The following is a 24345-nucleotide window of genomic DNA, read 5'->3' as shown; positions in this document are numbered from 1 at the left end:
GGGAGCCTTAGCATTTTGTTCACGCTCTCTCCACGGCCCTGGAACGGCACACAGCACACCTCAACACACACCTGCTGAACGAAGGAAGGGATCCCTGGTCCCACGCCGGCCCCGGGCTCCGTCCCACCACCACCATCAGGGGCAGGGAGAAGGCGGCCAAGGCCCGTAGGGCCCCCACTCCTAGGACTGTGGCTCCTCCTCTCTGAAATCAGCCTGTGGCCAGGACAGCTCCTCCCAGGAGAGCTTCGCAAACAGATCCACTGCCAAGCTGGGCAAGAGGCGGTTCCCCAAAACCAGTGTGGGAAGAGGTCTGGGGCCAACGCCAGGGTGTGATCAGAGAGGGTGGGGCAGGGCTGGAGGAAGGACTTGGACTATTTTTAAAAACTCACTCCCAAAAAGCCTACGTTCTTGTTCTGATGAGTCAGAAGCATGTGGCCAAGAGAGGGGACAGGACCTCGGAGCCCCAAAGGCCGCCCCCGTCGGCCACTCTGGCGGGCAGGTGCACACACAGGCCTTCCCCACGCAGGCAGGTGAGAGACCCGGGCACACACTCAGCTTTCCAAGGAAGGGCAGGCAGTTTCCAGCTGTGAACGTGGAGGCGAGGCCCAGCGTCTCCACTGTGCAGGCTAGCAGGCCAGAGAGCAGAGGAGGCCTCATTTCAAAACCCACTAGGGTCCAGTCTGGCTCCAGCCCCTTTCTTCAGGCCCAAGCTCTGTCTCTCTCAGGAAGGGCACTGTATGTTGTCCCACAAGAGAGGTCTGGACAAAAAAAAAACCTTCGCAAACTTAGAGCTAAAAATACTCAGCCCACCCAACCAAGGCACGGCGAGCTGGCCAGGCAGCCTCGGAGGCCCTCCTGAAATGCAAGCCCGGCACATGTCCCAGGGGACCCAGAGGCCTTCGCCGCAGGGCCCAGCACAGTTCTGGCTGAGCTCTCAAAGCAACCAGCACTTCAGTCCAAACCACCCCCCCCATAGCGATGCACCGCCTTCCCCCAGCAAGAAGTGCGTCTTCCAGCTGCTCTCTGTTCTCCCCACCTGCGAGGGAGCGTCAGAAATTCATGTCTTCCTGCCAGCCCCACGGGAGGGGGGGGCGGTCATCCCACGAGGGGGCGGGATCAGCCCCATTTTACAGATGAGGAAACTGAGGCTCAGAGACGTAGAGAGATTTGTCCGAAGTCCAGAAGCTCCATGATCAGACCCGAGGTGCGTCTGGGTCTTGCCCCTATGGCAGGCTGTCCTCTCCCTCAGCAGGCCAGGGGGTCCAGCCCACCCCCTCGCGTTTAACTGCACACCTGGGAGGGGTCACTGCCTGGGGCTGTGGGAAGGCAGCAGAGACACTGGACTGGGCGTGTGGGGGGCAGGGAGACTGGAGGGTGGTGTCAACCACGAAACGGCTTTGCCCTGAATCCCGCTGTCCTGGGCTGGAGTCGGACCGGGGACGCTGACCCAAACAGAGAGCTGGTTCCAACCACCGGTCCCCCTTCATTACCAACTCGAACAAGTTCCAAACCAGTGCTCACCGATGCAGTAACAGGGCTCTTCGGAACAGCTAACTCCGATGCAGCCCCCGGCCTGGCCTACAAAGAATTCCCAAACTCCCTTCTCGCACTGCTCCTGCCCTTAGCACTGGAACCACGTGGGGTGCCCTGAGCTGTGAGCCCCCCCCACCTCTGTCCCACTCCCAGAGAGGCGGCCGCCTGCCCAGTGAGAAATGGGGGGCCCCGCGGTACTCAGGGCTGGCCCCGCTCTAAAGCAGTCTCTGGCCCTGTGGTGGCAGGTGGGGGTCCTCAGGTGCCCCCTTTTGCCACCATCGTGCCCCAGGTATTGTTTTGAGAAGCATGACCTCTGAGATCAAACCTAGTTGGGTCCTGACTCTCGGCTTCCTCGCTGTGACAATAAGATTGATGCCACTGCTCTGGTCCCTGGCCCCCTCTTCGGCAGGAGAACCACAAGAATCCCCACCACATGGGGTTGTTATAAGGATTAAATGAAATAACGGTGCCCACAAAGAGCCTCGCTGAGAGGCTGGAACACAGTAGGTGCTCAAGAAATGTTTGTGGAGTGAATTAATGCACAAGGACCTCCTTCTACCTGGACAGCAGACCTGGCCAACAAGGATGGTGCCCCGGGTAGAGCTGAGGTCAGTGACAGCAAGGCTCCAGGGGGGGCAGCCTCTCCCGCAGTGTCTGACCGTGCAGCAACCCCCCCCCAAAAGGCAAAGGGTGCCCGGTGACGTGCTCCCGGAGAGCCAGCAGCCCACCTGACCCTGAGGCTGACACGCAGCCACAGAAGCTCTCCCTAAAGCCTCCACCCGCCTCCTGCTGCTTTTCAAGGGAAGATTCCAGGAAATGGGGTCAAAGTCAGAAAAGGGGAGGATCCCCAAACCAGACAGCAACGCGAAGTTCCCTTAGTTGGTGCGAAACAGGGAAACAACCGAAGTCAGTGCATGGTGCCAGGGAGACATTCCAATTCCCCGAATCCGTGCAGGCGAGCGGAGGCGGGGCCTCGGAGCTGGGGCAGATAGACCCTTTCTGAAGAGCACCCAGACTGGAGATGAGCTCTGCGGAGAGCTGCAAGTATCCGGATGCCTCCATGCGCTCACTCGATCCCAAATATATTCTGCTATATTCAGAGACAACAGTCTGCGTCCAGGCCATAAACTCACAGTGACCCCAGGCATGCCCAGGGCTGTCCCTCGGCACAGGGTCAGGAGTATCCTCAAGTGACCTACGGAAAGAGAGCAGTCCCGGGAAAATGGGACCCAGCGCTCTGCTTCCTGCTCGCAGCTAGAACACCAAAAAGGGGCTCACTGCTGGCCAGAGGGGCAGATGCACGCAGGGACAGCTGGCCACTCCTGGCCAAAACTGAGCCCTTGCCAGCCTCATCCAAGGCCTGTCCTAGTGGCCCGGGTGTTGGTCAGAGGACAGGGACACCATCTCCTTCCAAATCAGAGTGCACACCAGGAAGTGAGTGATGGAGGTCACACACCTACACGTGTACCATCCGTGTTAGAACCGAGGTCTCCGGGCCCTGCTCCTGGCTCTGGGAATCTTTAAGATCAACAGCATTCAAGGTCAGTGGAGTGGGGCGCGCGGGGGGGGAGGGGGGACACAGAAAAGCCAGTCTTCATCTCTCTGGATCCCTCTGCCATCCAAAAACACCCCTTAATCATTCCACAAATATTTACCGAGCATTCTGTATACCAGGCACCACGGAAAGTTCTGGAGATTTGCTGACGGGCGAGACCGGCCTGGTGCCTGCCCTTCTGAAGGCCGCAGTCCTTCAAGGAGGCATGTACCAGACTACACAAATCCACACATCACTACAAACCAGGATACTACGAGGTGAGGGAGAACAGCAGGGCTCAACAGAAAATTCGGTGGACGGCTGCCCATTCTGACTCTCCTCTCCCAGGACCAATGCCGGTCCCGTGTATGCCACGTGGTCATCTGATGACCGGCCCGACATCGCAACCCCACAGAGCCGGGCACCGCAAGACCTGGCGAGGACCGGGTCGCTTCTGCCAGGGCCTCTGCCTCCGGGTGGCCTGGGCCAGAGCACCCAGCTGCTCCGGCCACCAAGGGCCTTCCCGCCTTCCAGCGGATGTGTGCACTTGGTCCAAACCGGATCGTTTGTGCATCCAAGGAATACAGGATGTTGTGGGCTCTTTTTTCCTCTTTTGCTTTTTTCGTGGGGGAGGCGGTACTGGATTTCAAAATTTCCATCCCACCTGGAATCAGGCGGTTAGTGTGACTGTCACATCTAAGACAGCGGTTCTCAACTGGGGCTGATTTTGTCCTCCCGCCCCGGGGAGGTTTGGCCAAGTCTGGAGATATTCTCGTTGTGGCCGCTCTGCAGGGGAGGGGGGATGCTACTGGCACCTGGCGGGGAGAGGCCAGGACGCTGCTGGACATCCTCCAGGGCACAGGGTGGCCCCCCCCAGCACAGAATTACCTGGCTCAGGGTCAACAGGGCCGAGGCGGAGGCCCCCGATCTCAGGGCACCAGGTCAAGTCCTTTGAGGATCGAGGGCAGATACTGCCTGTTAATGCGGCCGTCATCAGTCACAGGGACACAAAGACCAGAGTTGTTGCCACTGGTTTCCATGGCGGATAATGCCAGGCTACACGTCTAAAGACATCGCATTTCGCTATGGTTACTGCGTTCTGTGGCTCTTCCCCGCCAGGCGGTGGGGGCAGAGACCACAACCTGCTTCTCTGTGCATTCCTACCACCTGGCCCAGCCTCTGGAACATAGAAGGTGGGGCCAGAGGGAGAGGCAGAGGGAGGGACAGGACAGACTGTGACCTCTTGAGCACGGACCACACCGGACGCCTCTCCCGCCCTGGGCACCCAGCACGGCGGTTGGCACTGAGCAGCTGTCTCTGCGTTGATAAATCAACAACCAGACTGCGAGCTCTCTGAGGCCAGGGGTTGTGCCCCACTCCCCAATGTGTCCCCAAGCCCGGTCTAGCGCATGGCTCAACCTTCAACGTTTATTCATCGGTACCTGCTCCGTGGAGCTCACGGCCCGGCAGGCGGAGGAGAATGGCACAGGTACCCACAGTAGATAACAGCGGAGCTTCTTGGGGGGACGTCTGGGGGGCTGCAGAAACTCCTGAGAGGGGCCTGAACGTAGATGGGGGTGGGGGGACCTATCCATCGATTAATGCTCCTCAATGAACAAAAGCATGGGACACTTGGCAAAGAGCGCGCCTGAGCAGGAGAGAGGGAGGGAAGAAGGTAGGAAGGGGGCCTCCAGCGGGAGTCAAGGGATTGCTCCTCTCTCCCCAGAGACAGGCCCAGACGCTCATTACCCACGCCAAGCGGTATCGCACGGGTGGAGTCCAGGGCCCAGGCACTGGGCACAGACAAAAGGCGACAGCTCCTTGGGCTGTCCAATGCCCCCAAGAAGAGCCAAGATCAGCATCCTAATGCCTCCCATCTACTAACCGCTCAGTAAGGGCCCAGAGCTAGCCCAAGCCCTTTACTCCCGTCGTTACTTAGTCTTTACAACAACCCCCTGAGAGAGACACTACAATCATCCTCATTTACAAATCGGGATACAGAGGCACGGAGCTGGTAAGAAAGTTGCCCAAAGTCACATGGGCAGTCGACGGGAGGGCTGGGCTCCGAACCCAGGCCAGCTGGCAATGGGGCTGTGCCTTGGAGCTCCCTCATTCCTCAGCCACTGGCCAGCTGCCAGTCAGCTGGGCTCCCGGGCTGCCTGGGAAAACCCCCGGGTGAGCAGACAGGACTGCAGGGACCCTGGGGAGCCCATAGGAGACGGTCCCTGTAGGACAGCACCTCAGGAGGAGAACTGGGGGTCTAGCAGACTAAGTGCTCTGACCCAGGGCCCCCGGAAAGGGTTCTAGCTGCACTGCCCCCCAACGGAGCCCCAGCAAGCATCCCTCTCTGTCCGGGTCCCAGCCCTGGGCTCCCAGAGCAGCCCGATGCAAATGCGTGAAGTCTCACCAGGCATTCTTGCCTGGACCCACCTGGGGGCTGAGGCGAGGGACATATTCCTATCAACATCCGGGTCACCCAGGCCAATCCGGCTACCGCCCTGGAGAAGGCACCCAGGCAGGGGCAGCCTAAAATCCAGACACCACCGCACCGACCCCGGGGGGCACAGCTATGTGTCTGCGGCTGACTGAGCCAACGCCCTCCGACCCTGCACTGTGCCTGAGGATGACCATGACCTCAGTCCAGGCCTGGAAGGACCCTGAGGGCTGGCAGCATTGAATCCCCTCCCAACCTGGCTCCTTGAAAGAGCGCCCACTGGTCCGAGCAGGAGCCCGTGGCCCGGGTTACCCACAGGGACCCGCGGCATTAACCCACTATTGTTTCTGCAACAAGTAGTCTGTATTTTCCCACACTCCATCGCTCTCGAGAGACGGGTCTTTGAGGGGGTGAAATGCAACCTGTCAGCCAGGACAGAATCCTTCCTGAGGACCCTGACAAGTGGGTGACTCAGATCACGGGCTTGGAATCTGGCAGCCCAGACTCCAAATCCTGACCCGGTGTGAGTGGCTGGAGCAGATGTATGACTTGACCTCCCCACCCCTCGGTTTATCCATCTGCAAATTGGATGTGATGATGACGCTGAGACCCAATTAAGTAATACATTCATTCAACCCACGTTCATGAAGCACCTTTTTTATGAGCCCAGCGCTGTTCCAGGTGTTTGGGATACATCAGTGGACAAACAAGGAAAAGGCCCCCTGCCCCTGACAGGGCTCACTGAGCCACCACTGTGCCTGGAACAGACTGGGTATTCCATGTGCACCTGCTACCCTGAGCCTGAGTCACCGCCCCCATCACATGCTCACATTTGGGTCCTCCTTTGTCCCACATTACAAGGGTCTAAAACCTGCCCTCATTCTGTCCTCTGGAGTCATTCAGAACAAGGCTCCTCTCTCTTACATAGGACGCCTCCTATGAGAGTTGTCCCTCCTTCCCCACATCAATCACACCCCCACTCGGATATGTTCCTGGTGCCGCTGTTCAGCTTCCTAGTTCAACCAACGCCTCTTGTGTGCCCACTGTGTGCCAGGGATGGACTGCTCTAGGACATCACCCGGGGCTGTATTTCCTCCTCGCAAAGTTCGGGGCATATGTGGGAACAAAGCAGCCTCAGCTGACAACCAGAGACACTGGTTCATGTCAGCCATGTACACAGAAAACCAACACTGTGTCTCTAGAAATAGCCTCCCCGCTTTCCTGCTGGCGAGCGTGAAGTCAACCTGGTAGTAATTCACCCGAAATCCCGGCCTCTGCTCTCACTCACTACCACTTCTTAGGTCCCATTCAAACCCGGAGCCCTGCGTGGTGATTCCCATGTCATTTCAGGAGATCTCCGATGCTTCAGTGTACAGATCCAGGTCCCCACGTGAGTCCCCCGCTCAAACTGGAGGCCTCAAGCCCAGAGGCTGGTGGGGGAGTCTCTCCACTGCCCTGCCTGAAATGTCTAGCACCATAACCTGGCATCTCACAGGCCTTACTAAGTGCTGGTTGGATTGATATAAGAAAACAGAGGCTCAGAGAGGCAAAGTGATTTGCCCAAAGTCATACAGCTGGAGGGCAGGCCAGCCAGGTCGGTGCCGCTCTGATGCCTCCACTCGGCCTCCCTTTGAACTTTCCCACATTTGGGCCCGTGCAGCCAGGCAGCTGTTCACGGAGCTCTGCTGGGACAGCCTCCCCAGGGCAAAGTCACAGGCCTCCTAGGACCCAAGAAAGGACAGATAAGAGAGCCACATGAGACCTTATTAGGGAAAAGTAATAGAAAAGAAAACGAAAAGTCTCCTGGCAGAGGGAGGGCCAGTCTAATGAATCATGTTTCACAGAATATGTTCATAGCTGGCTCCGGGGCAGGCCAGAGAGGCCAAGGAGCCCGACAGCCGCAGGGACCTGCCCCAGGCAGCTAAGAGTGCAGCGTCAGGACCGGGTGGGCCTTGGGCTGGGAGTCAGCCTGGTTCTGCCACCAACTCCCACCATCCTGGAGCCAGTCATCTCCTCTCCCAGGGTTCTGATTTCCCCTGGCTGTGAAAACAGCCAAGGACCACACTGGGGCTGCCTCTGCCTACAGGGCTGGGGCGGGCGGCGGTGGGAGGGGGGGGTATGGGGTGAAAGCCACCATCTCCCTCTCTCCGCAGCCAGGCTTAGCCCCCACACTGCACCTGCCCATACTGTGAAGCCGATGACCCTTTCTGCCCCATCCGCAGCGGCCCGCCAAACCACCCCACGCTATTCCTGGCTCCCGGCATCACGGGGGAGGCGGCCTCCGCCCACCCTGCGGACCTGTTGGCCGCTGTCAGCCTCAGAAGGCTATCGCGCGAGGGCCTTACTGAGCACCTACTATGTGCTAGCAGCTTGGCAAATACCATCTGCCGTCACCCTCACAATGGCCTTCTGAAGTAGGAGTTAGAATTCGATCTCTCAGAGGGAGCCACTGACCGAGGCACCTGCCAAGGATCACACAGCTAGTAAGACATAGGATTTGAATCCAGGTTCCGAAGTCCCAAATGTGTATTCTCATTCCTGCTCGTGTGACAGCTCCAGGAGGACAGAAACTGTGGCCGGGCCCTGGGTGTCCCCACACAGCGTCATACATGGTCTCCAAGGGAAGGCTTGTTTGGTTGGCCAGGAGGCGACCCCCAAACCCCAGCCCAGGCCCCAGCAGAGCCTCACACGCTGTGAGCAGAGAGAGCTCCCTGTGTGCCCGGGGCTTGGTCCTGCCTGCCAGGGACCCCAAACCACGTGTCCCCACTTTGCAGAAAGGGAATCTGAGACCCGGGTTCAGCGGAGCCAGAGGACAAACCTCAGCACCGGTGATACACCAGCATCCTGGTGTGGTCCTAACAGCAGGAAGGAGACGACTGCGATGAGAAACCAGGGATGGGGGGCAGCATGGGCTTTGCACGCAGACGCTCCCACTTCCAACCCCAGGCCCACGCCATTAGCCGTGTAAAGCTGAGCAGGCCTCCTGCCTGCTCCGTGCCTCAGTTTCCTCCTCACTATAACACAGGGCAGCCCCTGGCCACTGGACAGTAATGGCCACTGAAAGCTGTCACGTGGCTTGGAGCAGGTGCCCTTTCTTCCCCTGGAGGGTGCCCACTTCTCCTGGCCATCAGCTGGGGTAGGAGACTCAGAGCCTGGCAGTCCCCCAAGCAGCCAGCCCCACAGGTCTACATTCAGACCTAGATTCGTACAGTTAATATTTACTTGCTTGACACACAAATCTCCCGGTGCCTCAGCATGAGCGAGTCACTGAGCCCTGAGAATTCAAATGAAGCAGGAACATGAGGGGGCAGGGCAGAAGGCTGAGCCTCTGATGGGGATCAGAAACCCCGGTCTCTCAAGGGCACCCAGATCCAGCCTGGCTGGGGGACGACAGTCCCTGCCCCCCAGCACCCCTGCAGACCACGTGCAACCCTCTGCCCCATAGCACCCTACTCAGAAGACCCAGAGCCCCGGTCATAAGACGATCCCAGAAACCAAGGAGGCCATGTGAAGGGGAAGGCCAGGGCCAAGAGAGGTGGCCCAAGAGACAGGAGGCTGACTCCCCGAGTCTGTGGGCTGTGGAGGTGGCTGTCCACACCGCCCTCATCAAATGGAGATTTCGCTCTACCTGTCTAGACCCAGGTTTTCTGATCTCAATAATAAGCCCAATGCAGAGAATGGGCTGTCAGACTCAGTGCTCCAGCCAGAGGCCCTGTGGGGCGTCAATCCCCATTTCACAGATGAGAAACCTGAGCTCAGAGCCTGAGTCAGCTTGCCAAGATCTCCACGGTGAGTCAGAGGTGGGGGTGGGATTCCAACCAGGTCTTCGGGCTGCGAGAAGAATAAAGATCCAGCCACCCAAGCCACCCAGCACGACTGCCCCCAGAGCCCCACATCTCAGCTCGTACATGCCAGGCACTGTCCTGAGTGCTGTACGTGTGACAACTCTCCAAATCGGCCCAAGAACCGCAAGAGGGAGAAGCTGTTCTATTCCCATTGGACAGGTCGGGAAACTGAGCTCAAACACAGAGACACACAGGACACCCACCGAATAAGAGGCAGAAATGGGGATCAGAACCGGAAGCCAAGGCTCTCAGCTGCCACTGCATCTACTCACGCTCCCACCCCCCCACACGCTACGCTGTCCCCTCACCACCAACCCCCCCAAACAGAGGCAGAGCCCTTGAGCTGCAGGAGAGACCTACTGCTGGAAAGCCGCCGTGGGCTCGCCAAGGTTTCGGAGCACAACGGCTTGGACCCGCACAAGGAAACAGCTGAAGGCTGAGGAGGCCGAGGAAGGGTAAGAGCTGGGGAGGCCCCTCGGCCCCCCTCCCCGTTCTCCCCCACCCAGCAGCGGGAGCCCACATGAGGGTGTCCTTTCCCTGCCTGCACTGTCTAGAGCCCCAGGGCCACAAGCTCCTCAGCACGGTGCACGGGGCCGTCCTCACCTCCCCACTGACCAACGATGAATGTTTGCTGAGCACCTACTGTGGACCAGGCCTCCCAGGGAAACAACCATGGAAAACGAGAGACAGCCTGAGGTCCAGGAGCAGAAGAGGCTCCCCACCCGCCCTAGCCGCCATGACCTGCCTTCCCAAGGGCAAGACCCTTCCTTGGCCTGGAAGCTGTGCCCTACCTCATCTGCCTGGGACTCCCACCCTCACTTTGAGCCTTAACACAAACTGACTTCGGGGAAATTTTTCATGGTGCCCACTGACAGAGCGGGCCACTTGCCCTTCTAAGCACCTAACACTGGGTTGGAATCATTTGCTCCGCTTTCTGACTCCCCCACCAGATTGTGAGTTCCTTGAGGGCAGAAATAATGCCTTTCATTTCGGTCCTTCCAGTACCCAGCACAGTACTCAGCACATGGTAGAGATTCAAGAGATGATGGATAGATGGATAAATGGGTGGGTGGGTGGATCAGTGGATTAATGGGTAGATGGGTAAATGGGCAAGTTAATGAGTGGATGGGGAATGATGGATGGATGGGTGGGTATGGATGGGTGAATGATGGGTAAATGGATGGATGGGATTGGTGGATGGATGGATAGAGGGTGGATGATGAATAAATGGGTGGGTACATGGGGCGTGGATGATGGATGAATGGGTGGGTGGATGGGTAGGTGGACGATGGATAAATGGATGGATGGGTGGAATGTGGATGGATGGGTGGGTGGATAACGGATGGATGACTAGGTGGGTGGATGAACGGATGATGGATGGATGAATGGGTGGTAGATGGGTGGATGGATGGATGATGGATAGATGGATGGGTGGGTGGATAGATGGGTGGGTGGATGGATGGGTGGGTGGGTGGGTGGATGGGTAAATGGGTGGATGGGTGGATGGATGGATGGATGGATAGATGGATGATGGATAGATGGATGGGTGGGTGGATGGATGGATGGATGGATTGATGGATGGATGGATGAATGATTGGGTAGGTGGGTGGGTGGGTGGATGGATGGATGAGTGGATGGATGGGTGGGTGGATGGATGAATGGTTGGGTAGGTGGGTGGGTGGGTGGATGGATGGATGGATGGATGGATGGATGGGTAGATGGTGGGTGGATGGATGGGTGGGTGGGTGGCTGGGTGGATGGGTAAATGGGTGGATGGATGGATGGTTGGATAGATGGATGGATGGGTGGATGGGTGGATGGATGATGAATAGATAAAAGGGCGGTGGATGGGTGGGTGGGTGGATACGTGGGTGGATGAGTAAATGGGTAGATGGGAGGGTGGGTGGATGGGTGGATGGATGGGTAAATAAATAAATGAATAATTGGTGAATAAATAACAGGAGTCCACAAGTAGTGACCAGAGGTCACTGGGCTCAAGGCCCTACTTCAATCTGGAAATTACTGGAGCTTAGCTACCCAGGAATCCCAGCTTTGCCCCAGGTATTTAGTCCAACCCAACCATTTTCTAGACATGTTTCCCCAACCTGGCCGAGCATCGCCATGTAATCACTGTGTATCTCCCTCACCATTGTGGAAGAGGTGACATAATGTCCAAGACTGCATCTGGCCTAACAATTACATCCTCAACGCCCTCCCCTGGGCTGGGCCATTGCAAGCCTTGACACATACTCATTGATGAATGACAAGCAAATGCACAAAAGACCTAGGGAGTTTTGAAACGTAGAGATGTCTGGGTCCCGGCTGAGATCTCACTGGTTCCAAGAATCTCTAAGGGTGACTCAAGAATTCATATTTTGTTCAAACACTTCCTGGGAATTCCAGTAACCAGACAGATTTGGGGAACACTAGCTTATGGGGAAGAGAGGTCACCAGCTACTGAAGGCTGTGACCAGGGATGAGGGCATTTCCGAACAGGGCCAGACAAAGCCATCACCAACCCCAGCGGGCCGTTCTCCTAAGCACTGTTTGGTTCAAAGAGAGTCTAACAGCCTTTTTCAAAGTGTGGACCTTGAGCTACTGACTTGAGAACCACTTAAATGAGGCTTTTTAAAAATGTAGATTTGGGGGCACCTGGGTGGTGCAGTGAGTTGAGCATCTGACTCTGGGTTTCAGCTCAGGTCGTGATCTCAGGGTCGTGAGATCGAGCCCCACATGGGGCTCCCACACTCAGCATGGAGTTTGAGATTCTCTCTCTCCCTCTCCCTCTGCCCTTCCCCCACCATGCTTACGTGCATGTGCTCTCTCTCTCTTTCTCTCTCTAAAAGAAATAAATCTTTATTTTTTTTTTAAATGTAGATTTCAAGGTCCAACCCTAATCTACGAACTTAGAGTCTCTTGGGGTGAGGTCCAAGAATCCGCATTCTTGGCAGGGTGTCCGGGCGAGCCTGGAGTACACAAATGTATGAGAATCACTGGCTCGTGGGTTCCCCAGGGTGCTAAGACCCCCTGATGGGCACCTCCATGCACACCTCGCCTTTGGAGAAAGGCAAGTTCCTGATGGGACCTCTTCAGTGACACCGAGAAACCCAGCAAACTACAGGAAGAGACCAAAGGTACCAAACGTGCCCGTTCCTCAGCCGTGAGAGGAACCAACAGATCTCTAAGCCCAGCCTCTCATCTCACAGATGAGGAAACCGAGGCTCACAGTGGGCTGTGTCTTGCCCGAGATCATAAAAGAGTGCGTGCCAGAGCTGGAATAGAAGCCAGGCGGCCGTGTCCCAGGCTCACTCCATGGTCCCAGGCTGCCCTGGTTTGCATAGGAGGCTCTGCTCCTTCCTGGCATCCTCCGTACCTGCTCCCAGGTGAGCCAGGGTCCCTGGAAAGAGCCTTCAGCAGGGCCCGGGCTGCCGGCCCGAGACATCTCAGCCCGTTGTGCTGTCCCAGGAAGACACGGTAGCTTCAATTACGGAAGCCTCCTGCTGCCTCCGCCACCAACAGTGATGAGGTGACTCATGCCTGGGGATGGAATGAGCACAGACAGTCTGGTGGGGAATGGTTCTGTGGACCCCAGGGAGACAGGGTGGGGGAAGAGTTGGTTGTCACACATCAGTAGGGACATCTCCCCAAAACTCCACTATCAGGCCACAGTGTCTGAGTTTAAAAGTTTAATACAGTCCTGAGGAATCACCAACATCAGGGTTGCTCCATCTGCCTATTCAAGGGAACACCTATGTCTGGAAAGATGCTAATAGGGGCTCACAGGGGGAAAAAAGTGTTCAGTGGTCCAAGATGATAGAAGAACAAGAGTAGAAATCTGCCCCCTAAAGATTAACAATACTCAACATGTTAAAGGCACTGAGAAGACCTGTAACTTCAGAATCTTCTTAACCGTGATACACATGCAGCAAGTTGTCAGCGAAGAGGAGGACCGTGACTTGCCCAGTGTCACAGGGCCAGGAGGTGGGAGCAGTGGGACTTGAGCAAGACCCTTGCTGGAATGACCTGAGTCCATTCCAGAGACCAACGTGCTTAGTATCCAGTGAGATGATTCCTTTCACTGATTACTATTGCTGTTGTGTTTGTTCTGACGGGAGGGAGAGTGGGTGGGCAGAACCTGGCAGGAAGTCATGCCCATGAGAGCAGCCAGGAGTTGAGGCCTATGATCCGGCTTCCCGAATCCTCTTCTCTTCCTGGGTCTGCTGCCATTGGCTGTGAGACCTGAGGCAAGTCACAGCCCGTCTCCAGACTAACATGTCTCCATGCACAAAATTAGGAGCTCGGACTACATGATCCCAGAAGGCCCTTCCAGCTCTAAATGAGTCTCTGACTCCATCATCCTACCTCAGCTCCTGTTTCCCTCCCCGCCAGCCACAACCTCTCCCTGGTCCCAAGTCCCTTTCTCTGTAAACAGCCCAGGCCGCTCTCCGGGCGAGCTGCCAGGCAGGGCTGAGCTCTGGCCAATGGTGGACGAGCCGTGTCTTTGCTCTCCCTGCCACTGCCCCTTCACTGGACTCCACAGCCATTTTGTTTCCAGATGGGCCCCTCATGGCCGTTTCTCAAGCACGGATGGGGTGGATTTTTCCATCCGGAGCCCCAGAGAGATGGTTTTGCAGAGAGCTCCATGGGAGGGCACGTGGAGGAGGAAGCATCCCGCACACATACCCTCGGCACCACCTCATACACGGGAACTCTGTCACCGGACCCTCGAGAAAGTTCGCCAGCCTCTCTGTACCTCGCTCCTCACCAGCACAGCACAGCCAATGGTATCCCCCTCCCTGTTGGGCACACACTGGTGCTCAGTCAATGCCTGCATCGTAAGCTGCTCTCGATCGGGTTCTCTGCGTTGTTTCTTCAATTCAATCTTCCCTGGTTCCCTGGGCAACAGACAGGAAGTAGGAAAAGTAGCAAATGTCTGACCCATGGATTCCTAGAAACCTGAAATCTTAGACTCATGGATTATCAGAATCGGCAGAGACTCAGGTTCTCAACCTGCCCATTTTGTAGAAGAGGAAATCAAGGCTTGGGGCGAAAGTCAGGGACAGGGTGAAGTGTTGCCCACGCTCTCGTGGCTGGTTCAAGGAAGAGCGGGTGCCCGGCTCACGGTTGGGTGCTCTTCGTCAGGTCCTGGGGTAGTAAAAAGAGCAGCAGGCCACAGGGTCCAGGATGCTGGGTTCTCATCCCACGTCTGCCACCAGTGGCTATGGGATGGTGAACAAGGGGCTTTGGCCACCGGAGCTCCAAGGCTTCATGATGAAACTTAAAGGGTCAGACTGGATTGGGTACCCCAAAGTGGGGCGGGCAGAATGCAGGAGCCCCCACAAGACTCTACCAGGCGACAAGCCAAGGAAGGGCTCAGCTGAACGGAGTCTGACAGGGACCAGAGGGGTTTCAAGGGAGGGCTCCAGGGTCAGGCAGATCGGGGTTCAAGTTCTGCTGTTTACTAGCTGTGTGGTTTGGGGCAAGTTACTTGCCCTCTCTGTTCCTCAGCGGCTTCATCTATAAAATGAAGAGAACGATGCACACCTCACGAGATCGCCTCAAAGAACTGAAAGATGAATCCGTGGCCTGGCACGCTCTGGACCGTCAGCAAACACTGGTTATTGTGTCAGTTCTTCCCAATCACATTTAATACTATCCCTGCTCACAGTTGAGGTAACCAAGACTCCAGGGAGGCCAGACACCTGCCCAGAGTGTTGGGGCTCACAAGGGACAGGGCTCCCCACCTCTCCTGGCGCCCCCAACGATGAGGTCTCTGCCCGGCAGCTGTCAAACACAGCCGCCCTCCGTAGCAGGGAAAGTGCCCCCCTCGCTGACCACACATGACCTGGCCCAGCCCCAGAGGGTTTTCCAATCGCTCGCTGGGGAAGAAGCCAGTCCCCTGGAAACTGCTAAAACAGCCCATGGGGCTCTGGCTCCGAAGGCCAACTCCCAGTTCCCAGCACCGACCCAGCTCCTCCCTCCCAGAGGCCCCGCCTATTCTCTGAGACTGCAAAAGGGCAATACCCGCAGGCACACGGGGATAGGCAGATGGGGACTTATAACTGGAGCCCCAGTGAGGCCCTCCCAGGGGTTACTCACCACCTACTTCCACCCTGGAGATTCTGGTTGTTTCACTCAGGGGACCGGTCCCCCAGCCTGGACGCCCTGTTATGCTATGTGACCTCAGGCAAGTTGCTTAACCTCTCTGAGCCTCAGGAACCTTTATAGGAAAGAGACATGAGCAGAGTTTGGGAAGTACTAAAGAAGCAGCAGAGTTGGGGTGCCTGGCTGGCTCAGTCAGTGCTGTGTGCAACTCTCGATCTCGGGGTCATGAGTTTAAGTCTCACGTTGGGTGTAGAGATTACTTAAAAATCAAATGGAAGGAAGGAAGGAAGGAAGGGAGGAAGGGAGGGAGGGAGGGAGGGAGGGAGGGAGGGAGGGAGGGAGGAAGGAAGGAAGGAAGGAAGGAAGGAAGGAAGGAAGGGAGGGAGGGAGGGAGGGAGGGAGGGAGGGAGGAAGGAAAAAGAAACAGCAGGGTTCACAGAATGATCTAGGGATGGGAGAGCCTGTAACGGCCTGCAAAGGTCTCCCTGATGTCTCTTGTCCCTTCCAACCCAGTCTCCACCCAGAACAAAAAGTTCTGGTCATGTCCCTCCCTAGCCTGCAACACTTGACTGGCTCCCTACGCGCTCAAGATAAAAGGCAAACGCCTAGTGAGATACACAGAGCAACTCCGCGGCAACTTCCAGAGCTCCTCCCCTGGCAGGACAGGGCCCTACTAAATGCTCATCCCCGGCCTTTGTTCATGCTGCGAAGCCTTCCCTTCCCCGAACTACCTCTTGGCTGCTTGGCTCAGACACTCCCCGGGGACACCCCTCGGAGCCCCCGTGCCTGGGTTAGGCCCTCTCCCATCTTTCTATCGGTCACCTGTCTGCCTCCCCCACCAGAAAGAGGGTAAACATTATCTGATTCGCCTAACCCAGTGCCGGGCTCCCAGGAGGTGCTTCATAGAGACGTGTCTGGAGGAACGCAAGGACGGGCTGGTGAAAACGCTTAAACTCATGGGCCAACTTGGGAGACCTCCTCGGCAAAATGGGAATGTTGCGTGAGGGGCAGCTGGCGCCTGGGTGGGTGGCCCCACACCCTGCTTTTGTAGCTGGCGAGAGCCTGAGGGTGGTATGCCACCTCTCGGGGCCTCTCCCCCTCCGGGATGTGAGGGTAACACCAGCATCCGCACCCCACTCATTGCGAGGACTCAGTGAGCTCCTCCTCCCCAGGGCTCGGTGTATAGGCCTGGCACTTAAAGATGCGTGCCTCACCCGTGCCTCTGAGAAGAAAAATGGGAGGTAAGCACAGACCCACGGACCCAGCCCACCACCTGCAGCTTCTGCTGCAGGGCTGAGCTCTTCCGGCACCGCACTCCCAACGGACTCTAGGGCCCCCGGCCCCAGCAGCCCAGTGCCCTGGAGAATGGGAGCACCACCGAGTCGGGAAATGAGGGCTCAGCCCCACTGCGGCATCTCAGACAGACCGCCGAGCTCTCGGCTCCCCCCACCCCCTCCATACAAAGGCAGGCTCCGGAGCGCCTGCCTCCCTCATTCTGGAGACCCAGCAACCTCAGCCTGTTCTCTTAGTAGCGGTGAATGACCTCCCCCAGGGTAGGCAGTCTTGGCGGGACTGTACCCACCCTTCCCCTGTTCAAGATTTCATGGAGAAGCATGAGGCCATCTGATGGGACCATCCCCAGACCCCCAACATGTATAATCCAAATCGACCCCAGCGTTCCTGCTGCCACCACCCCACCACCCCCACATCATCACACCAGTACCACCCTCTGTCGTGTGCCTACAGGGCCGGCTCCCCTAAATGCCCCATGTGCCTCGTCCCCTCTCATTCCCAGGAGCAGTCCCGGCCACCAGCACAAACCATTCTCCCGGGTCTACCCTTCCCCCCAATGAGACACCTTTCCCGACTCCCCTTCACCTATGCAACACCCCATACGCTATCCCCACACGTGGTCATCTTTCTTGTTCACCGTGCCCTCGAGCCACTGCCACTAGGGATTCTCGCCCCATCGCTCCCCCAAAGCTGCTCTTACAAGAGCCCTGAGCTGCCTCCACGTGGCCAAAGCCAGTGGCCACTTTCTGTCTCATCTCACATGGACTCTCAGTGGCCAACAGCCCTGTTGACCATGAGCTCTTTTCCAGAAGGGTCCCCTGGGCTGGCTTCCCAGACACCCCACTCTCCCTTCTCCGCCCAGCTACCCATCTCAGCTCTTCTCCCGGCTCCCCACCGTCCACATGACCAGACCTCTCCTCCACACCTTCCCTCTGGGTGCTCCCACCTGCCCCCACTACGAGCTGATGGCACCCCGGCCCAAATCTCAGCCCAGCTCCCCACACACACTCGGACTTCTAAGCAGTCTCTTCACCTGAACCTGTCCTCGACTGGATTCTTGCATTCTCAAAGCCCCACGCTCCTCACCCTCTCTTCACCATCTTACTTCATGACACCACCACCCACCCACATACTCAAAAGAAGATTCTAGATCATATTCCATGCCTCTTATTCCTTCAACTGCTGTGCACCACCCACCGGTAATTCCAGCTAATCTCTCTCTGATTCCCCCGAATCCAGCCACTGCCACCATTCAAATCCAAACCCCCCTCAGCCTTCCTCTTCCAGTCCACCCTGGCCCCTGCGTCTAGTTGTCCTCCCTGCAGCCACAGCACCCTGCCCAAAGCAGAGCCTACAAGGCTCCAGTGGGTTGTGGTGGGTCAGCGAGATGGCATGTGGGCGCTGCGGGCTACCCGAGGGCCAGGCTTCATCTTGCTAAGCTTTGTGATTGTCCCTCAGCCCACGGCACTTACTCAAGGGCAGCCACGTAACAGGCACTCGGTAAATTATTTTTGAATAAATTACCTGGGAAAGATAAATTTCCTAACAGGTTATTAACAGCCAGAATCTTGGATTTGTGTCTCCTTAAGAAAGGTATTTATGTGGAATGAAGAACACCAACTTCCAAGGGCTTCTAGAGGAACCATCCCACCTGCTTGCCTTCTTAACACCGCCCTCATCCCCTTGCCCGCTGCAGGCCCTGGGCTTTCTGCTGCTTAAACAGGCCAAGATCACCCTGGCCACAGGGACTTTGCATTTGCTGTACCCCTGCCTCAATTCTTTGTCATTCAGTCTCAGCTTAAATGTGTCTCTTCAGAGAGCCCCCCCAGCCCCCACCACCTCCAGCTAACAGATTCTGCACACCACTTCCCCCCACGCATCCCCCCTCCACACCAACCCGACCCCCCAGTTATTCCCACCACATCACATCAGCTTACTCCCTTCACAGGACTTATCCCAGGACATGCAGTTCACTTCATTCATTTGTTTGACTGATTTGGGATTTGTCTCCTCCCCTTCGCGAAGGGTCCACAGGGGCAAGGCTACTGCCTGGTCCCCGTTGGAACAATAGCCAACGCTAAGCCCTTCCCGGGGCCAGGCGCTGTCCCGAGCAGCCCGCCCACCCTAGGACACAGCTGCCAGGTCACCCCCATCTCACAGATGAGGAAGTGGGAACAAAGAGGAGCCAAGTGAGCTGCCTGAGGTCTGGCACAGAAAGAAGCGCCGCAGGGGCCGCGGCCCCATCTATCCCCGACGCCCGCCCAACACGGGCCTGACCTGTTCAAACCCGGGGCTCGACAGACAACCGAGCAAACCAGTCACGGGAGAAATGAGCCATAAGCACCGCAGCGTTGAGAGAGGATGTCTTCGGGTGGCGGAAGAAAGGGCGAGCCTCGTTTTCTTCTGTAGTTCCCAAGTTCTCCTCCCTGGTCATGCAACACACGCGTAATTTCAAGTAAAATAAATCCGTACTTTAAAAGACATTCAAAGGTTCTGGGTAATGTCTGGGTTCAGGAATATTTTTCTTCCATTTCCAGAGACTGTTATTCCTCTATTTAATTTAAACCATTGTTTTTCTAGGGAAATTGAATAAAAAGCCCGCATTTTTAAAGCTCCTTCCAAGTCTGCCCACTTCAAACAATGAAGAGAGGCAAGTATTGGGAGCTGGTCCCCGCCTTGTGTGCTAATGGCTGGAGTTCAGGGCCGCATACCAATCAGGCAGCCACTGGAAGGGGGAGCTCTGGGGGGAGGCCAGGCTCTCGAGGAGGAGGAGGGGGCCAGAGCCAGAAAGGCCGCCTGGCCAAGGGTCCTACACACCATCACGGGGAGGGGCCACCCCCAACCACCTGCCCGGCCCCGGACTGGGGGTCTACCTGCAAAGAAGTGGGAGGTGGGGCTGGGTCAAGACCACCCACTCGACGGAAAGGTCCGTGGGAAGATAAATCCCCTGGCGGGGGGCTCAGCGCCAGGCTCTCAAGGAGAGGTGGGGACACCCCGTGCTTCCGGCCAAGTGGTCAGCTCCGCTTCCCTATTTCCCACAGCGTGTGGGCACGGCTGCGGGGGACATCAAAGGCACGGCCAGGCCAGGTCCCAGATGCCGGGTTGAGAGCTGGGGCTCTGGGTCCAAGAGAATGAGGTGAACGCATACTGCTTCCACCCTCCCAACTGCGTGGCCCTGGGCCCCCACCTCACTGGGAGCAAAACGGAGAAGACGTTACAAGCCACCTAGCAGCCTGGCTGAGGACCAAACAAGCTCCCGTGAGCCACAGGCCGGCCCCTCCATAACTCGGAGCTCCCTCTGTAAATGTGAGCCTTTACTGATGGCTCCTTCCGGACCCCAGGCCCAGGGGGCCCATCTGGGCGGGTGGTTCTGTTCTAAGCCTTGACCTGAAGCCACAGGGGGATGAGCCCAGCTACGCGGGTTAAAAAACACACAGTAACTTCAAACGAAGAGTAATAAGGTGTGTTGGGATTGCAGACCTGTGGTGCGTTCTCTCCCTGCCCTCCTCAGAGGGGAGAAGAAAACAGAATAGAGGAGGAAATCTGTTGTCGAGGGCTCTCAGGGCCTACCCGGCTCCAATCCTGCCACTTACAGACACTGTGTCCTTGGGAAAGTCAAGCAACCTCTCTCAGACTCAGTTTCCCCATCTGTAAGGTGGGATAAAAGTACCCACCTACAGGATAGGTATGGGAATTAAATCAACGGATGCATGAAGAATGTCTGGCACATACAGGCATAAACATGGGTTGTCTGTAAACAAACAAGCTCTCAATTAACCGCCTATCTCAAGGGAAGAAGCAGCAGAGACGATCAGAAACACTGGGTAACTTAAAGATCACTTACTTTTACCTTTGGCTTTTCTGGTATTATTGAGGGTGGGGGGGAGGGCAGCAGGCACCTTCTCGATTCTGTTTTGTTTGGCTTGATATCAAAATGAAAACCTTTCTCAAGCCTCCACGAACCACAGATACCAGGCTGGAGCAGCAGCAAGCTCCGGGGGTAAGAAGAAGCTACCGAGAAACTTTAAAGCTTTGCAAGGGCAGAGGTGATCCACAGAGCCCAGCACGATGCCCCTGGCAGGCCAGGCTTGGTAGGGTCCCTTTGCAGGTTCCCAGATGACGCAGGGCCCCCTGACTTCAGGCTTCACCACTTCCCATGCTCTGCCACAGCCCTGCAGACTTTGAGCTCACCTGACCCCAGAGCCAGGCTGATCTCCCAACAGCTGTGCCTCTGAGCCTTTGCACATGCTGTTCCTTCTACCCAGACTTCCCCTCTCCCCACCCCATTCTCCCGCTATACACGCCACACACCTCCCAGGCAGGTAAGTGTGCCCGTGTCCGTCTCCCATCCAGAGCTCTCAGATCGTACAAGAGCGGCGGCCTGTCCAGCCAACATTCTGACTCTATCTCTCACGCTGTCCCTGAACGCGTAAGGATGGGTCACTCCCGCTGTTGTCTAAGCCAGACCCAGACAGCTCCAGCCACCCGTGTCCTGGACATAACACCTTCACCAGCCCTGAGCCGTCTGGCTTGTCCATGGTCCTTGGGCACCACCGTCACTTTGCCTCCCAAATGCCTGGGTCACCTTGAGTGCGGTTATTCAATCAGTGGCAAAGCAGGCCCTTAATTAACTCTTATCCTCACCCCATCCCCCTCTCTCTGGACACACTGTCACGTAACAATCCGGTTTCTGGAGGCGGAGCTTGTTTGAGGGCGATTTATGACCCCTACAACCACAGCAGGCCTGGCCCAGCAGCTGCCCCTCTCACTTTGTACTCGCGAGGACCCTGAACTAGCCCTAGGGAGGCGTCACACCAGAATGCAAGCCCCAGGGAAGGGCTGTGGCCAAACTGCTCACGGCTGCACCCCCGGGTGTGCTGGTCCATGTTTAACAATTGGCTTCCGGCGGGGGATGGGGGGGGTGGGTAACCCTGACTTGCGGTGTACCAATTTCTGAGGTATAAATACTCTCCCTACGGCCAGTTTCAAGTGACTGAGGTGACATCAGTGAACACACAGCTGGGTAGGGATGTGCAAGAGCACACCCGTGTGCACATTAGATACGTATATATGTAAATTACACATATATATGTCTACACATGCGTGCATATAATACATAGACATACAAAAGACACAACCACAAACACAAAGGCAATAGTGAAATACAGTGAAATAACTAGGAGGGACTATATTTTGAGTATTTATTACCCTTGTTTTTAGCATAATTTATTTCATTGTAAGCTCATGTATTACCCATTTTTATAATGGCTGTGTTTAACAGCCAGTTCGCAAAACCCCTAAAATTGAGCAATCCGCTCTCGTGCTTCGGGACAAACTGACTCCCAGATACCAGGGCTGGGGGCCCTGCACGGGTTCTGCAAGGAGAGGTCACTCTGGGGAACAGGACCCCAAAGGAAGGTGGCTTTGACGCCCTCCACCAAGGCAAAGAAGCCGAGCTGGGGCCCGGGAGGCACAGAGCGATGGAAAGACCACGCTGGCCCACTCTGCCGCCCTGTTTATGACTCTGATTCTCATTTCTGGGCTTCAGACCCCTTGAGGGCAAGGACAGTGGCTCACTCACCGCTGTCAAGCCAGGTGACAAAAATATAAAAGCACTGAAGACAAGCTCTCAGAAGAAAGGTGGACTGGGCATTCAGGGAGACAGGCTTGAGAGCTCCACAAACTAACTGTGACCTCAGGCAGTCACTTAAATGCTATGTTTCACCTCTTCATCTGTAAAATGGGTACATAGCCATATTCCCCGCCTAATTATCAGGGCTGCCATAGACACAGGGAGATAGTGGATGTGAAAGGACAGTATTCCATTATCACATTTCTATAGGATACATATATTTCATATGACGTGTTTATATTATACATGAATATACTCTCACCTACTTCCTTCTTTTCAAACTTGATCTAAGAAGATTATAGTCTTTTGGCTATGCTCCTGTTTTAAGCGGTCACATAGGTGAAGGAGCTAGCCCAGCATCTGGCACTTACCAAATATAAAATATCTGTTAATTAATTTAGAGTTTATCTCGTATACACTAGGCCTCCCCCTTACACTAACCTGGTACCTCGGTCCCAAGGAGTTCACTAGCTTTCCCTCCTCCCTAGACCCCCCAAAGAGAAAACCTGAAACAGCACAATTTAGGAGCCATTAGTCACTGATATCCACTCAACTGGAAACTATGTATTGAGTACCTACTATGTGTCAGGCACTGTACTAGGCCAGTGATCAAGGACAGACATGGGCCCCGCTCTCGAAGGCTTACCATCCTCTGGGGAGGTTATATTACCATTGGCGGATATAAACAAGCCACCCCCACTGGAATGAGGGCTCTAAGAGCATCATGAATGAGAATCCTTTTTTTTTTTTTTTAAGTAGGCTCCACACCCAATGTGGGACCTGAACTCACAACCCTGAGATCAAGAGTCACATGCTTTACTGACTGAGCCAGCCGGGCGCCCCATAAACAGGAATTCTTGAGCCAACCTGGCTGACCAGAGAAGAGACTCCTGAATGAGGAATGAAGAAGTGAAGGATGGGGCCAGCTTAGTGGAGAGAGGGAAGCGCTAGAGGGAAGGCTCTCTGGCAGAAGAGGAAGGGGCAGGGGACCTCGGGAAGGTGAGCGTGATGGAACAGAGTGAGAGACCCAGACACAAAGTGGGACCTCACAGGCCATGAGGAGGGTTTGAGCTTCACCCTGAGACCCTGAGGAAGGAGAAGGACAGCCTCCAACCCACGGTCACAGGGAGCCTGGAGATGCCCAGACTGTGCCCTCCTTTCTAGTCTATGTACCTGAGCCCCAGACACTGTGGGGGTGCTGTGCTGGGGCAGATGGACAGACGGACGCTGCAGCTGATGGCCATTCGGGCAGGGCCTGCAGGGAAGGGCTGAGCATTTTAATGAGCCCACAGCCTGCCTCTCTCCAGCATGCATGGAGGAACAGATGGGGCTCTAGGCAGGCAGGGCAAGACTTCCCCCGGCTGAATCCCTCGGGAAGGCCAAGGACTTTGAGGTGATGTCTCAGCTCCAGAGCCAGTGGCAAGTACAGCCCACCCCCCACCATCTCCCTGCTGTGGCCCGAGAAAGGGTCCTCAGGCTATCGAAGCTAAAAGAAGATTCCTGACCCCTGCCCCAAGACCCCCCACCCTGGGAGAGAGAGGAAGTACCAGCCCCACACTCTCCTACATCAGGCCTGGGGGCTCCCCCCCCACCCAGAGACCACGCCTGGAGACCAGGAGGCTAGCCTTCAGTCTCAGAAGGGCCCCCACCCCGGACACACTCCCCTGCCTCGAGGAGTGTCCAGGCCTGACCTCGTTCTGGGGCTATGGCCTTCCAGCTGACCGGGCCATCCTCTCCTCCCACACTCCCTTCTTTGTGAGGCTGAACCCTGTTCTACCTCTGGGGGGGGGGTCCAGGGCGGGAGAGGCCAGCCCAGAACAGAGGTGACAGGAGCATCCCTGACTCCATGTAATCCCAGGGACCCCCAAGATCAGCACAGGGAGAGGGGGGACCACAGTGGCAGCAGGACCTGAAGGCCTGGTGAATGGCCTGGACAGTGAGGCACCCGGTCTCTCTAGTTTTCCCTCTC

At 56.4% G+C, this 24345-nt stretch overlaps 1 protein-coding gene and 1 long non-coding RNA gene across 10 annotated transcripts in view; one reads left to right on the top strand and one right to left on the bottom strand.

Moving 5' to 3' along the window:
- The window catches only part of ARHGEF10L (Rho guanine nucleotide exchange factor 10 like), a 159752-nt gene that overhangs the window by 117947 nt on the left and 17460 nt on the right, over positions 1-24345 (bottom strand). Inside the window, exon 1 of one of the 9 annotated variants that reach the window (XM_048221708.2) lies at positions 12720-13181. The exons of 5 other annotated variants lie outside the window; for them this stretch is intronic. The gene's annotated coding sequence lies outside the window, so the exon portion shown is untranslated. Of the gene's footprint in view, positions 1-71; positions 215-12719; positions 13182-24345 lie in introns of those variants that run through there. 3 more of the 9 variants (XM_044391491.3, XM_048221709.2, XM_048221710.2) reach the window with 3 other exon arrangements.
- On the top strand, positions 2418-6144 carry LOC130542271 (uncharacterized). Its single transcript, XR_008956726.1, has 2 exons — positions 2418-3074; positions 3208-6144. It is a non-coding gene; the product is annotated as an uncharacterized LOC130542271 (long non-coding RNA).

This window comes from Ursus arctos, unplaced genomic scaffold (genome assembly GCF_023065955.2).
Source record: "Ursus arctos isolate Adak ecotype North America unplaced genomic scaffold, UrsArc2.0 scaffold_32, whole genome shotgun sequence".
NCBI classification, from domain to species: Eukaryota; Metazoa; Chordata; class Mammalia; order Carnivora; family Ursidae; genus Ursus; species Ursus arctos.
Note: the sequence above shows the minus strand (reverse complement) of the source record. Positions and strands in the feature narration are given on the sequence as shown.